The 12264-nt window shown below is 42.3% G+C and overlaps 1 protein-coding gene across 2 annotated transcripts in view; it reads left to right on the forward strand.

The window, feature by feature from the left end:
• The window catches only part of erfl1 (Ets2 repressor factor like 1), a 52462-nt gene that overhangs the window by 376 nt on the left and 39822 nt on the right, over positions 1-12264 (forward strand). For both annotated transcript variants that reach the window (XM_058646883.1, XM_058646884.1), the window contains exon 2: positions 3350-3566. The gene's annotated coding sequence lies outside the window, so the exon portion shown is untranslated. The remainder of the gene's footprint in view (positions 1-3349; positions 3567-12264) is intronic.

Genomic DNA, 12264 nt, shown 5'->3' on the forward strand with positions numbered 1-12264 from the left:
TCTTTATTTACGATTATTTGGAAACTTGGATATTTCCTTTTTTTCTGGTCTATATTTTCGTGAGTGGATACATTCTGTTTTTTTGGCTCGCACGTGTGCAGGTGTGGAAGTCTCGGAAGCACAGTGATGCGCTCAGCTGCTGAACGTTGGCCCGGATTAGCCTTTAAGTGTCTCTATTTGTTAAGGCGTCCAGCTCTCACCTCCACACAGCGCCGTATCAATCAGTCAATTAAAGCGCCGCTCACACGCGCGGCGGGCTGCACGAGACTCCAGCCGGTGCACTCTCTCACTGTCTGTCTCTCTAGTCCAATTCTCTGTGTGCGCGTGACCCTCTCTAATTGTGATTGGTGGTTTTGTGAGTTTGCGCTGCACGTGCGTGTTCTGTTTTTGTGTCCTGGTGCTCGTGCACTGTGGGCTTCTTTTTGGATACAAATGCACGTGATGATATATTGATAATTTAATTAAATACTTGCGTTTTCATAGTTTTAAAAAACACACAAAAAACAACAAAAATAATCCTGCACAAACATTTGGATTCAGTCAGTGAAGACTCTGCTCTGGTGTGACCATCCGTCAATAAGCAAAGGCTCAAGTTTGCTCGGTGTGTGTGTGTGTGTGTGTGTGTGTGTGTGTGTTTACGCTGACATGAGAGTTAGTCTCAGAAGTGCACGGGCGCATCGATACAGTGCGGAGTCGAACTTGGGAGAGAAAAATATTTGGAATAATCTGTGCATTGATTCTCTGATCTCCACTGCTGCCTCAGATATTTTCTTTGGTTATTTATTTATTTTCTTTTTAGCTGTTTACCCCCTCAACAACTTTGATGCATATTTATGTGTCTTGTCTGCCGTGCGGGTGAACTCCATCAATTATTAGTGCCGCTATATTTCCAGATAAACAGTGTGTGTGTGTGTGTGTGTGTGTGTGTGAGAGGGAGAGAGAGAGAGAATCAATACATGCATGTAACTATTGCAGATTAAGAGATCGATCAATGGATTCACCCTAACCCCAACCTGTGTGTGTGTTTGTGCGTGTGCATGTGTGTGTGCGCGCGTGCGTGCGTGTGCATGTGTGTTTCCAGCAGTCAATTATTCACATCTAACTTACCTCAACACCAGCCTTCCCCAATAAAGTTTAAAAGGCGCTTGTGCACGTGCGCCTTTAACTGAATTACTTAATTCTCAGCTGAAAATTAATTGATTTAGACTAAATGAAACATCATCCTCATCCTCCTCATCATCATCATAATAGCAGTGTGTTTGGCACGTGGACAGGTGTATGGATGAATAAAATAATACTGAATTTAGGTTTAATTTGACATTTTTCCTTATAATCTAGTATCAGGAGCACGAGCGTGTTTTTTGAGAGAGTTTTCAGGCCAACGTGTTGAACCTCTTCAGCTCAGCTCAGCTCAGCTCAGCTCAGTACCGTGAGTGTGAGTTCACACAGGCCGTTTTTAATTGGATTATCTCGGCGCTCGTGTGCCGCTCTTCGGCCGCCGCCTCATCCGTCTCTCCGCTGCTGTCAATACTTGGGTGGAAATATTTCCGACATTAAATGGCATTCGGGGAAATTTTCTCCCCACCCCCACGTCACTCACCCACCCTCACCCTCCTCACCCCTCCCTCCCCTCCATCCCTCACCTCTGCTCGGCGTGGCTGGCTCTGAACTCGTTAACCCGTCCAATTACATTTGTTCTGATATCAACACTTTAACGCTGCTGCCGTTTGTTCACATGGAGTTCACACAATTATAAATATATACATTTACCCTCGATCTTCACTGTAATACTACTACAAATTATTATTATTGTTCTTATTATTATTATTATTATTATTATTATTATTATAATAACATTATTATTTATCCGTTTAATTACAAATTACATAATAAAACAGTATGGAACACATTTACATGTTAACACATTGGTATATCATTATAATTATTATTATTATTATAATTGTTGTTATTATTATTATTGTTATTACAAAATTATAATAATGTGAACGATTACATTATATATTTTCTAAAGCACCGCGATTTGAAACAAGTGTCTGTTATATTTGTTTTATTTGATTTTATATAAGAATTTTACATTTGCCTTATACGAATTTTAACATTTAGGCCTCGTTTCAATGTGTATCAATAATAATAATGATAATAATAATAATAATAATGATAATAATAATAATTCTAATGATGATGATAATAATAATAATAATAATAATAATAATAATAATAACAAATGCATAAGAAAATGCCCCAAACTGAGATTCATTCACATGACGCGCTGTCATTTAAAAAGATGCTGCTGCTTTAAAACTGTTTATTTTCCATGATATTTTTCTCTATACATTTATTTTATTATCTGCTCATGTTTCCGATCTATTCGAGTTTTCTTTGCTCAGATTGTGACTTGTAATTTTTGTGTCTATCGAAATGAAAAATATATGGAAATAATAATTATTATATTTCTCGTTTTTCCTCTTTGATTTAGTTGATCTTTTTTTCCTTGTTCTCTTGTTGTGAAAATAGACTTGGTAAGTGTGTGTGATTCATCAGCTCAGAGTCCACTCTAACTCGGAAAAATGAAACTTCTGACAGGTGCGAGAGGGCGGGTTTTCATTTTAATTTGAAATAAAAGAAAAACGCTCTCATCCTTCACGTGTTGTCGCCTGGAAAGCATTTTCACATGATCAAAGTGCGGCTAGTTAGTGCGCTCAATATCCCCTTTTTCTCGAAAGCTTCTTATACATCGATAACGAGGCAGGAGAGCGTTTATCTCACCGAGCTGCACCAGAGCGGGCCCTCAGTCCTGAACCCTCAGCGCACGGACTCTGCAGGCCGTGCGTAAAAACTGCTCTAACCTAGATTTGACTTCTATATTTAGAATGATCAAATCATGATATATTTAAGTCACTCTGAGGATTTTATTGCAAAAATGTTGAGGCATCAACTCCAGGATAGAAATTAGGGTTAGGTGGTGATTGATAAAGAAGTGCCAATTTACGCACAGATTAAGTGAGTTATGATGATTTGTGTCACACGAGAATGTTGTAGTAATAATAATAATAATAATAATAATAATAATAATAATCGTAGTAGTAAAAAATAATGATAATAATAATAATAATAATAATAATAATAATAGTAAAATAATAATAACAATAATAATATTAATACAAACTGATAAATGTGACGACTGTGTGTGTGTGTGTGTGTGTGTGAGGACCCGCGGGAAATACTGTCATTAAAAATGTTATTATTTCACATTTTAAAGAGGAAACATATTAACAGCTCATCCGACAGCATGTTACATTTATTATCTTGTCATCTTTTTTATTTTCAGTGACGCCTTTGTGCAAGTGCGACACAGGCACTTCCACCTTCCCCTCCCTCCCTTCCTTCCTTCCTTCCTTCCTTACACCCTCCCTCCCTCACTTACATCCGGGTCGGAACCAGCGCAGGCGAACCAAGCGGAAAAACTCCCGAGTCCAGTCCGTGAGACGGTGATCAGGCTTCGGCCTCAGGTGCATCTCTGAGGCGGGGCGACGCTGGAGGTCCAGGTGGGTGAAACTTCCCACGCACATTCATCCTTCCAGCTCTCCAACACTCCGCAGTAGTATTTCACCTGGGGTGTGTTATTCATATGATATGTACATACAGTATATATATATATATATATATATATATATATATATATATATATATATATATATACGTGTGTGTACAGTTCCATCTGTGTGTGTTCATGTCAGTTCTGTGTCTTAACACTGTTATGATGAGGAGATGAAGTCAGAGCACAGCTGTCTGCTCTGTTCCATCCATGGAGAAAGAAAAAGAAGGTGAATCTGAAGTTTTTACTTTGAGAACATTACAATTTGAAAGATAATAATATTACAACTTTGAGAGTCTCTCCGCGTTCCTCACAGGGCAGCAACAACAAAACAATCTTTTTAGTTTTTCAGCTTTGGGGGCTTTTTTTTAACCAGTATTTCTTTCTTTTTTTATTGTTGGGGGAGAAGCAGAGCTGATAGTTGTTGTTCTTGTTTTTGAGCGCGTGTCGGCGGTGAAGCCGCACAGACCTGTCTGTGGGTAATCAAAAGTGTCCAATCCGCCATCGCGAGCGCCCTCGGCCATAACGATCAACATGCCAGATCCACCACCACCTCACCCCCTGCTGCCATGCGGCCAGTGTGTGAAGTCTTCCTCTGCATGGTTCCTCTGTTCCCTCTCCTAATTCTTCCTGTCTGTCTGATATTAGCCCCGTGGCACACCTTGAAATTTGTCTTTCATTATTCATTATTCAAGACTCATTACTATTTGCTGCCAGAGCCTTTTCTGCCTGTTACACTCTGAGCCCTATAGGGCAACTGAAGGACTCCTCTGTATCTCCCCTACACCATCTCCACACTCCCTCCCTTCCTTTCCTCTCTCCTTCTCTCCTTCTCTCCTGTGGCCCTCGCGCCCCATGTCGTCTCCCGCCGCCACACCTGGTAACTACAAACTTGTACACAACAATAACAGCCAGATGTATCCATCTATCTCTCCATCTCGCCTGTCGGCAGTTAGTGGAGTGGCTGAGAGACTTGCAGGCGTGAAAGGTCAGTTAATCAATGGCACACAATTTGACAAATCCCAGCGACTCTTATCATCCTCACGGGCGTTTAGGGCCGAAAGGAGGACCACCGAGATAAATGCTTAATCCTGACTGCACTCTGAGTGTGTGTGTGTGTGTGTGTGTGTGTGAGGGGGAGAGAGAGGACAAGCACAGCAGTGCTGTGAAGCAGATGGGCACGTAGACAGTTTTGGAAATAGTAGAGTCCAGGACAGTCAGGGAGTAGTGAGGAAAGAAGGACACATGGAAGTGGCTTTTCTTCCTCAGTCCCAGTCCAAAGCATGGCTGACTCTTTTGTGGCTCTTAGATCACTGACTCTGCCCTCAGGCCAGTGCACGGAGCTTCTGGGCTGACAGGAATCCACAGTTCACTCTCACTTATGGCTCAGCTGCTGCTGCTGCTGCTGCTGCTGCTGCTGCTGCTGCGGCTGCTGATGTGTGTAAAGTTGAGAAAAAGCCGAGGAAAACAAAGGTGTATGAGTGGTTGAATTCTCCTGTGGCATGTTAGCTCGCCTGCAGCAGTGTGCAACCAAGAGGAAAATGAGCTTTTGTCCACAAGGCTGGCCTTTTTCTTTTTTTTTTAACTGCAGGGGTTTTTTTTGGAAGGTGGCACAATTTCTTTTCCCTCAGAATCACCTCAGTGTGACATCATGTCACTGCTTTTACTCAAACGTGATGCACTCTTTTTTCATCCCTTGGCATTAATTCTATTCAGGTTAAAGATCAGGATTGTCATTGAAGCTTGATTTCTCGACAGTGCGCGTGTGTTTTCGTGCGAGAGAGGAGCTCAAGTGTCCTCCATCTCCATCTCGATACAAGTTCAATGTAATTCGATGGAGATTAGTTGCAGTGGCATGACAGCAGAGCTGTAGTATTGCCAAAGCACTTAGGAGGCAATGACAGGAGCACATCGACATACACATGCAGCAACCTGCGACTGGCCAGCCCTGTAAGGAGAGAATCACACACACACACACACACACACACACACACATAATGGAGAGACAAAGTGGAGAAAGTGACAGCCGAGTCAAAGGAGTTGGAGCAAAAAGAAAATCTCAGGATGATGAAGTACAACCATAATAGAAAGTTGTTGAAATAATGACGTGAAAAAGAAGAGGAGAGAAATTATGAGGGGACCAGAGCTGAGCGTGACATGTGCGTCCAAAAACATGAAAGAACAATTGACTCACAGGCAGAAAAGATGATGGCTGGAGAGGTGGAGTCGGACGGAGGTAGAGAGAGGGTGACGGAGATGGAAGAAAGCAAAACAAGAGGGGAAGACAGAAGATGGAGCGAGGTGGCGAGGACGGGAGATCAAGGGAGCGAAGGAGGGAAGGAGGGCAAAATGTATAAGAGTGATGTACGAGAAGAGGGCAGAGGAAGAGATTTACTAGAAGAGAGATTAAGTCAACTTGTCCCCAGTCAGTCATTAATCCGATTTAAGAGCAATTAAGGTGAGACTGATTCCTTCCTACAGAGAGAGAAATAGATGGGGAGGATGGAAGAGTGAGAGAATTGGGAAAATAAAACAGCTGTCTAGACTGATTGGACAAACTAGAAACAATGTAACAGTACAATGTGCCATATTCACGTTTTATTATATTATAAGGATGAGACTTTATGAGCTCAGACACCAAAAACCTTCTCTCTTCTCTCAAGTCTTGGGATATTTAAAACATACAGTTGATATGAAGGCACACAAAGTCCCAAACAAGACCAGTCAAATATGAGATGATACACAAGCTCTCATATATCCCAAAATATGTGTACTAATGGCCAGAGGCTTCCTCTAATGCCTGATACAATACATTCTAAAGGTCTTAAAGCATTGAGGGAATACACTACCACACACATGACTAACATGCTTCAGTTAAAACCACCGTCATGACTTAAGTTCAGTCAGTAATATATATATGATATAATAAACTTAGTATTGGTGTTAAACACAGGGCACTATGTTCTGTACGTTTGCCAACCATTTCCTTTTTACAGTGTAAAAATGAAACATGTTTTAACATAAGAATCAACATTTTAGTCCTCATTGTTCTGAAGTACTTTCAAACAAACTGTTGATTTCCCATGAGATCAGAATCATACACTAAAAAAAATTAATGATTAAAAAACATATGGAAACAAACTTAAACTTATATACTGTAAATATATTGGGTTTAGTCAATAAGCAGTCTTATTTATATTTGAGTTTGAAGGAACTTAACTAAGTTACTATTTAGTTATTCTTTTGTTTTTCCACAGTAACACTGTTGACACTAAACCACCATAAATCCTAACTGATGCTAAAACTGAGCTTTAGATTTACCAAACAATTATTTTGTCTGTGAAAATCCCAAAAGTGAAGCAGGACAAACAGTCTTTGTGGTGCCAGTCACCAGAGGCACAGACAATAAACACTGTAATGACACTATATCATATATATATATATAATATATAATATAATAGCACTGTGTCCAACAACTTTATATTTGAATTGATATTTGTTTAACGTGCCTTGACATTATTGTTACAACAGAAGAGGATCAGGGGCCACAAAGAAAGAGATTCAGAATTCAGAATTTGAGCTTAAACCTAAACTTTTGATCAGCTCAGAATCTTTAATTCTGAGTTAAAAAACTCACAATATCTGAGCATTTTCTCAGGATTCTAAAAAAATTTAAAATGTGATTTTCATGATTCTGACTTTTTTATTTGATCACATGTGGACCTAACGTGAGACAGTGAAGGGCAAGAAAGGACAGAAATAGTAAGGGACAAAGTGGACGGATATCCTTTGAATAAAAATGTAAAAGAAAAAAGAGAAAAACCACCACCACCATCCTCGTCCTCCCTGGTCCGCGGTCAGTGTTGTTTCAGATATGTATCACAGGTCCTGGGGTGGACAGTGGGGTCCCTCCACTGCTGTAGGATTCCTGTGTCTATTGGGAGATGGTGGTCCTGATAGCCCGGCCGCCTGACACGTACACAACAGAACATAAATCAAACGCACACATGTGCTCGCACTCACTCCATTTATCTCCCACTCAAGCGGTGATAGCAGCCAACTCTGCATAGAGTCAGGGAGAAGCAGAGGTTGTGCTTGTGGTGTCTTGTTAAGTGGGAAAGTAATGAAAAGAAAGAAAGAGAAAGAAAGGAGAAAGAAAAGAGAAAGAAAAGGTTTACTTGTGTCACCATTGTTCCCGCCTTGCCGGTGTTTGTGCCTCTTTTGTTTGATGTGCCTGAGCACTGTAGAGCACACTCCACTGCGTCTGTAATTGCCGCTTCACATAACTACAGGACAAAGAGTGTGTTATTATCAAACCTGTTAAGCCAGAGAATGCAGCAAATTGAACACTGCGGTCATGGATTTTGTTGTGCAACATTTTCCAGCCACTGAATGGAAATGGTTTTCCATGATTTCATTGATGCGCGTCATTTAAAAAAAGAAGCAGCTACAAGTATCTTAGACATATCTCTGTCTTTTCATTTCACTGCATTTTCTTCTTCTCCTGTCGAGACTCTGCTCTGTTTTCCTGCCGCACATCCACTGCAGTTTGGACCAATCTGTGGCCCAATCACAAGTCGCAGATTGAGAAGCCATTTGGCTGCTGTTGACAGGAGGGAGCAGCTATTGACAAGGTCCTGCCGGGCGGAGGCGTGTCTCAGGTCCCGCGTCCAAAGCGTTTGTGGCGTTTAATACACTGTGGCTGTGGTCCTCCAAGCCCTCACCCTGCATGCTACTGCCATAGGGATCAATATGCACTGGGTTAGAGAGAAATGGACCATCTGATGCACACTCAGAGAGGGGGATGAGGGAAAAGAGTGAGAGAGACACACACGCAAACACACACAAACAGTGGGGGTAGCATGCGACTTAAAGGGAAACAAGAGGCCTGAAAAGGGGGAGATTGCAAGAACAAAACTAGCGGAGGAACATGGAAGAGAGGAAGTGATTAAAAGCACATTAAATATAAGGTGGAGGCAGAGTAAGAGTACAAGTGCCGAGAATAAGCACATGAGGTCGATGCTCAGGAGGGAGCGGGAAAGAGACGTTCAACTGGGAGAGAGGGAACACTGGGAGATAGACACTGAAAACGAGGAAGACTCTCCACACCACGGAGGATACATGAGGGAGAGAGAAGGAAGGAAGGAAGGGAGAGAGGAGGGGGGAGAAAAACACAGAGAAACACAGGGGTGGAAGAGAAGTACGGGGAGGAAGGGAGGGGAGAGGGGGGTAAAATTTCCATCAGGTTTTCAATTGGGGCAGATCAATAGTGTATTAGAGCTCACCTTGACCCCGTCTCCCCCACCCACCCACCCTCTCTCTCCAGCCCAGCACCCAGGCCCAGCTACTCTCCCTCACAGCAGGGGACGGAGAGGGGGAGAGATTGCATTATGGCCTCCCTTTCTCTGACCAAAGTGGCAGAAAATGGCACAATAACAGCAAGAGAGGAGAGAGGGGAAAAAGTGGTGAGACGAGGAGGAAGAGGAGGAGGAAGAGGAGTGAGCGGGAGCAGGGACGAGCGGGCGCTGACTCGTTTGGACTCGCAGAGGAAGCCGGTGTTGGTCACCTGTGTGTGTGTGTGAGACACGAGGGCGGGCTGCAGTTGTCTTGTTGTCCATATAAAACACATAGATCCATGATGAACAGACAGAGACACACACACACACACATGCATCATTCACATCATCTGCTGTGGACGTGCTTTTGTCCTCTTTACTTTCAGACATGAATCCTGTATTTATACAGAATAAGAAAAACAATGACCCAAAACTCCACAACAATATGTTTCTATGCACAGTTACACTGCGTCGTTCAGCCGGTCCATCGCTTTCATTCACCTCCGCTCCTCAAGGTGGCGACAGCCCCCGTCAGCGTGTTCATTCATCACGACCCGTGATCCACATTTTGACGTATTTCCGTCACAGCGACATGTGAGGAGCTAATTCTCCCTTCACCACAGTCAGAGCAGCCGATACGGTCTGTGTCGCTGAGCGCTGACAGAAGAACATGAGGAGGAGGAGGAGGAGGAGGAGGAGGTTTCTGTGATGTCATCTCTGTGAGTCAGCCGTGATGATGACGAGTTTAGTACGAGGCAGTTTCCGGTTCAGCTGTTGTTGGCTGGGTCTCAACCATATAACCTGTAGGTGTATGTGCACCACTTAAATTCCCATTTGCAGAAACACGTATGTAAAGTCTGTTTTTCAGTCTCTTTCAGCCGAACACGATAACTGGATTATTGTCCTAATGTCACGTTCATGTACCGAACATCACATTCCCACGCAGCACTGCCTGACATGTAGCAGGGTTTATCTACTGCAGTTTCCATGCCAACACACTGCAGAGAGCATTCATTAAGAAAAGTTCAACACTTACATGTCCGTACATCTGCTTACAAGTAAAGTTTAACAAGTTTAACTATATATACATATATGTGTATATATGTGTATATATACACATATATGTATATATGTGTATATATGTGTGTATATACATATATATGTGTATTTAAAAACAGCTTTCATCTTCTCAAATGTGAATATGTTCTGGTTTCTTTGCTCCTCTACAAATTATTTTTGGTTTGTGGACAAAATAAGACGTTTGAATTCGGACTTTTATCAACGTTTTGTGACATTTTATGGATCAAAAACAATGAATGTCACTATAATGTAGTTAAAGTGATCCAATAACAGCACTTCTGCACCTCCTATTTTACAGCCTCACAACTAAGTCTGTGGCGTTGTGGGAGACTTTGACCATTTAAAGGACATTGATTGATTGATTGATTGATTGATTGATTGATTGACATTGTTCAGCATTTTCCTGACAGTTTAAAGACCAAATTACAAATCAATTAACAATGAAAAGAATAGAAAAGAATGATAAATGATGGAAAAAAAGACATGTTGTTACAATCACTAGTCTGTTGATGTCATATCACTTAAAAAAACAAGCTAATCTACATCAGTTAAAGATGAGACTTAAAGTTCCCCAATGAAAATCATGGTTCAGTTGTTTTCACATCACGTCCTACAGTATCTTTAATGGTTCCCAAAGATGGGGTCGGGACCCACATATGGGTCGTGGGAGATTTTTGCTAAATTTTCCAAATCTTATAGTCAAGATTTATGTGTACATGTGTTTTAAATAATGGCTTATTAAATGTATGGCTGTACATCGGTCGATACGTCACGCTTGAATTTGCTTTTGAGTCGAGCGATACGTCAGAATAGCACTTGATACAGAGACACAGGAGGCTTTTTAACTGCAATACATTGATTTCCACTGTGTCATTTGATAAGTCAGAGATCTGTTTCTCAAAAACAATTTAGTGTCCGATTATTTCTTGTGAACGACACAGAGGAGGTGGAAAAACTGTGACATGTACTTTGACTCCATCGGTTGAAGACAAATGTAGGACACACTCCATCACTCCAGGAAGGACAGACAGCAAGACATGAAGCTGTTTGACAGAGCCAAGGGGTGGGGGGAGCTGATGGGGGGGGGGGGGGTTGAAGAGGTTGAATAAAAAAAATTGATCTGGGAATTTAGCATTTAGACACAGTTTACAAAGCGATATAGAGGGGGGGGGGGGGGGGGGGGGGGGGGAGAGAGAGTAAAGGGAAGGACACTTTACCATATAGGGTCAGTTCTGCCCATTTGACTAAACTGCACTTCTGACAGTGTCCACATTTATTTATTTTATTTGTATGCATTTATTGGACACACACACACACACACACGTGTGTGTGTGTGTGTGTGTGTCCAATAAATGCATACAAATAAAATAAGCAGCTGTAGTCACGTGTTTGTAAGAAAGCACCCACTCTCCTCATCTCTTTCCCACTCCTGTTCCTATTGTCACCCATCCACACTCGCACGCGCCACAGACGCAAGACAACAACAACACACACACACACACCTATACAGCTCACACACACACACACAAACTCTGTCCTACTCGCTGAGGGGGAGAAAAGGGAAGAAAAAAGGAGAGGTAGAAAAAAAAGAAATCGATCGCCGGGGATAGCGGTGCGCGTCGGAGGATCGTTCTTGTCAAAATAATATATTACCCTCATCCCCGCCTGATCGATGCGGTGGATTAGGGACGGAGGGCTCCCTCTCTCTCCCTGTCTCCCTCTCTCTCTCGCTCTCCCCCCTCCTCCTCCTCCTCCTCCTCCTCCTCTCTGCTTGGCGCAGTTTAATATTTACCTCCGTGAAAGAGCGGCCGCGACGGCTCTCAGGCCTAATTGATTCCGACACATGGAGCTCTGTGCTCAGGCTGCGGAGGAGAGAGGGAGAGAGGGGGAGAGAGGGGGAGAGAGGTGGGGAATACACAGGGAGAGATGGGAAGGAAAGACAAGAGAGACAAAAAAATGAATATCTGACATTTATGTTGTTGAAGCTTTATTTCTATGAGAAGACACAATGAGATCAAACTATGTTCCATAAGTGAGACATGTAGTCGAGACTAGTGACAACCAGGCTTTAAAAAGTCCTTCCATTTGTAGGAGGAGCTTGGAATGTCCGAGGTCACAATGTCTCCCATTTTAATCAGACTAAGATAATAATTCACTTTTCTTAATGTCATGTAAACACATTAGTCAGACTAACACACCTGGATAATGCGATTCATAGTCTGATAACGGCTG

This window comes from Solea solea, chromosome 13 (assembly GCF_958295425.1).
Source record: "Solea solea chromosome 13, fSolSol10.1, whole genome shotgun sequence".
NCBI classification, from domain to species: Eukaryota; Metazoa; Chordata; class Actinopteri; order Pleuronectiformes; family Soleidae; genus Solea; species Solea solea.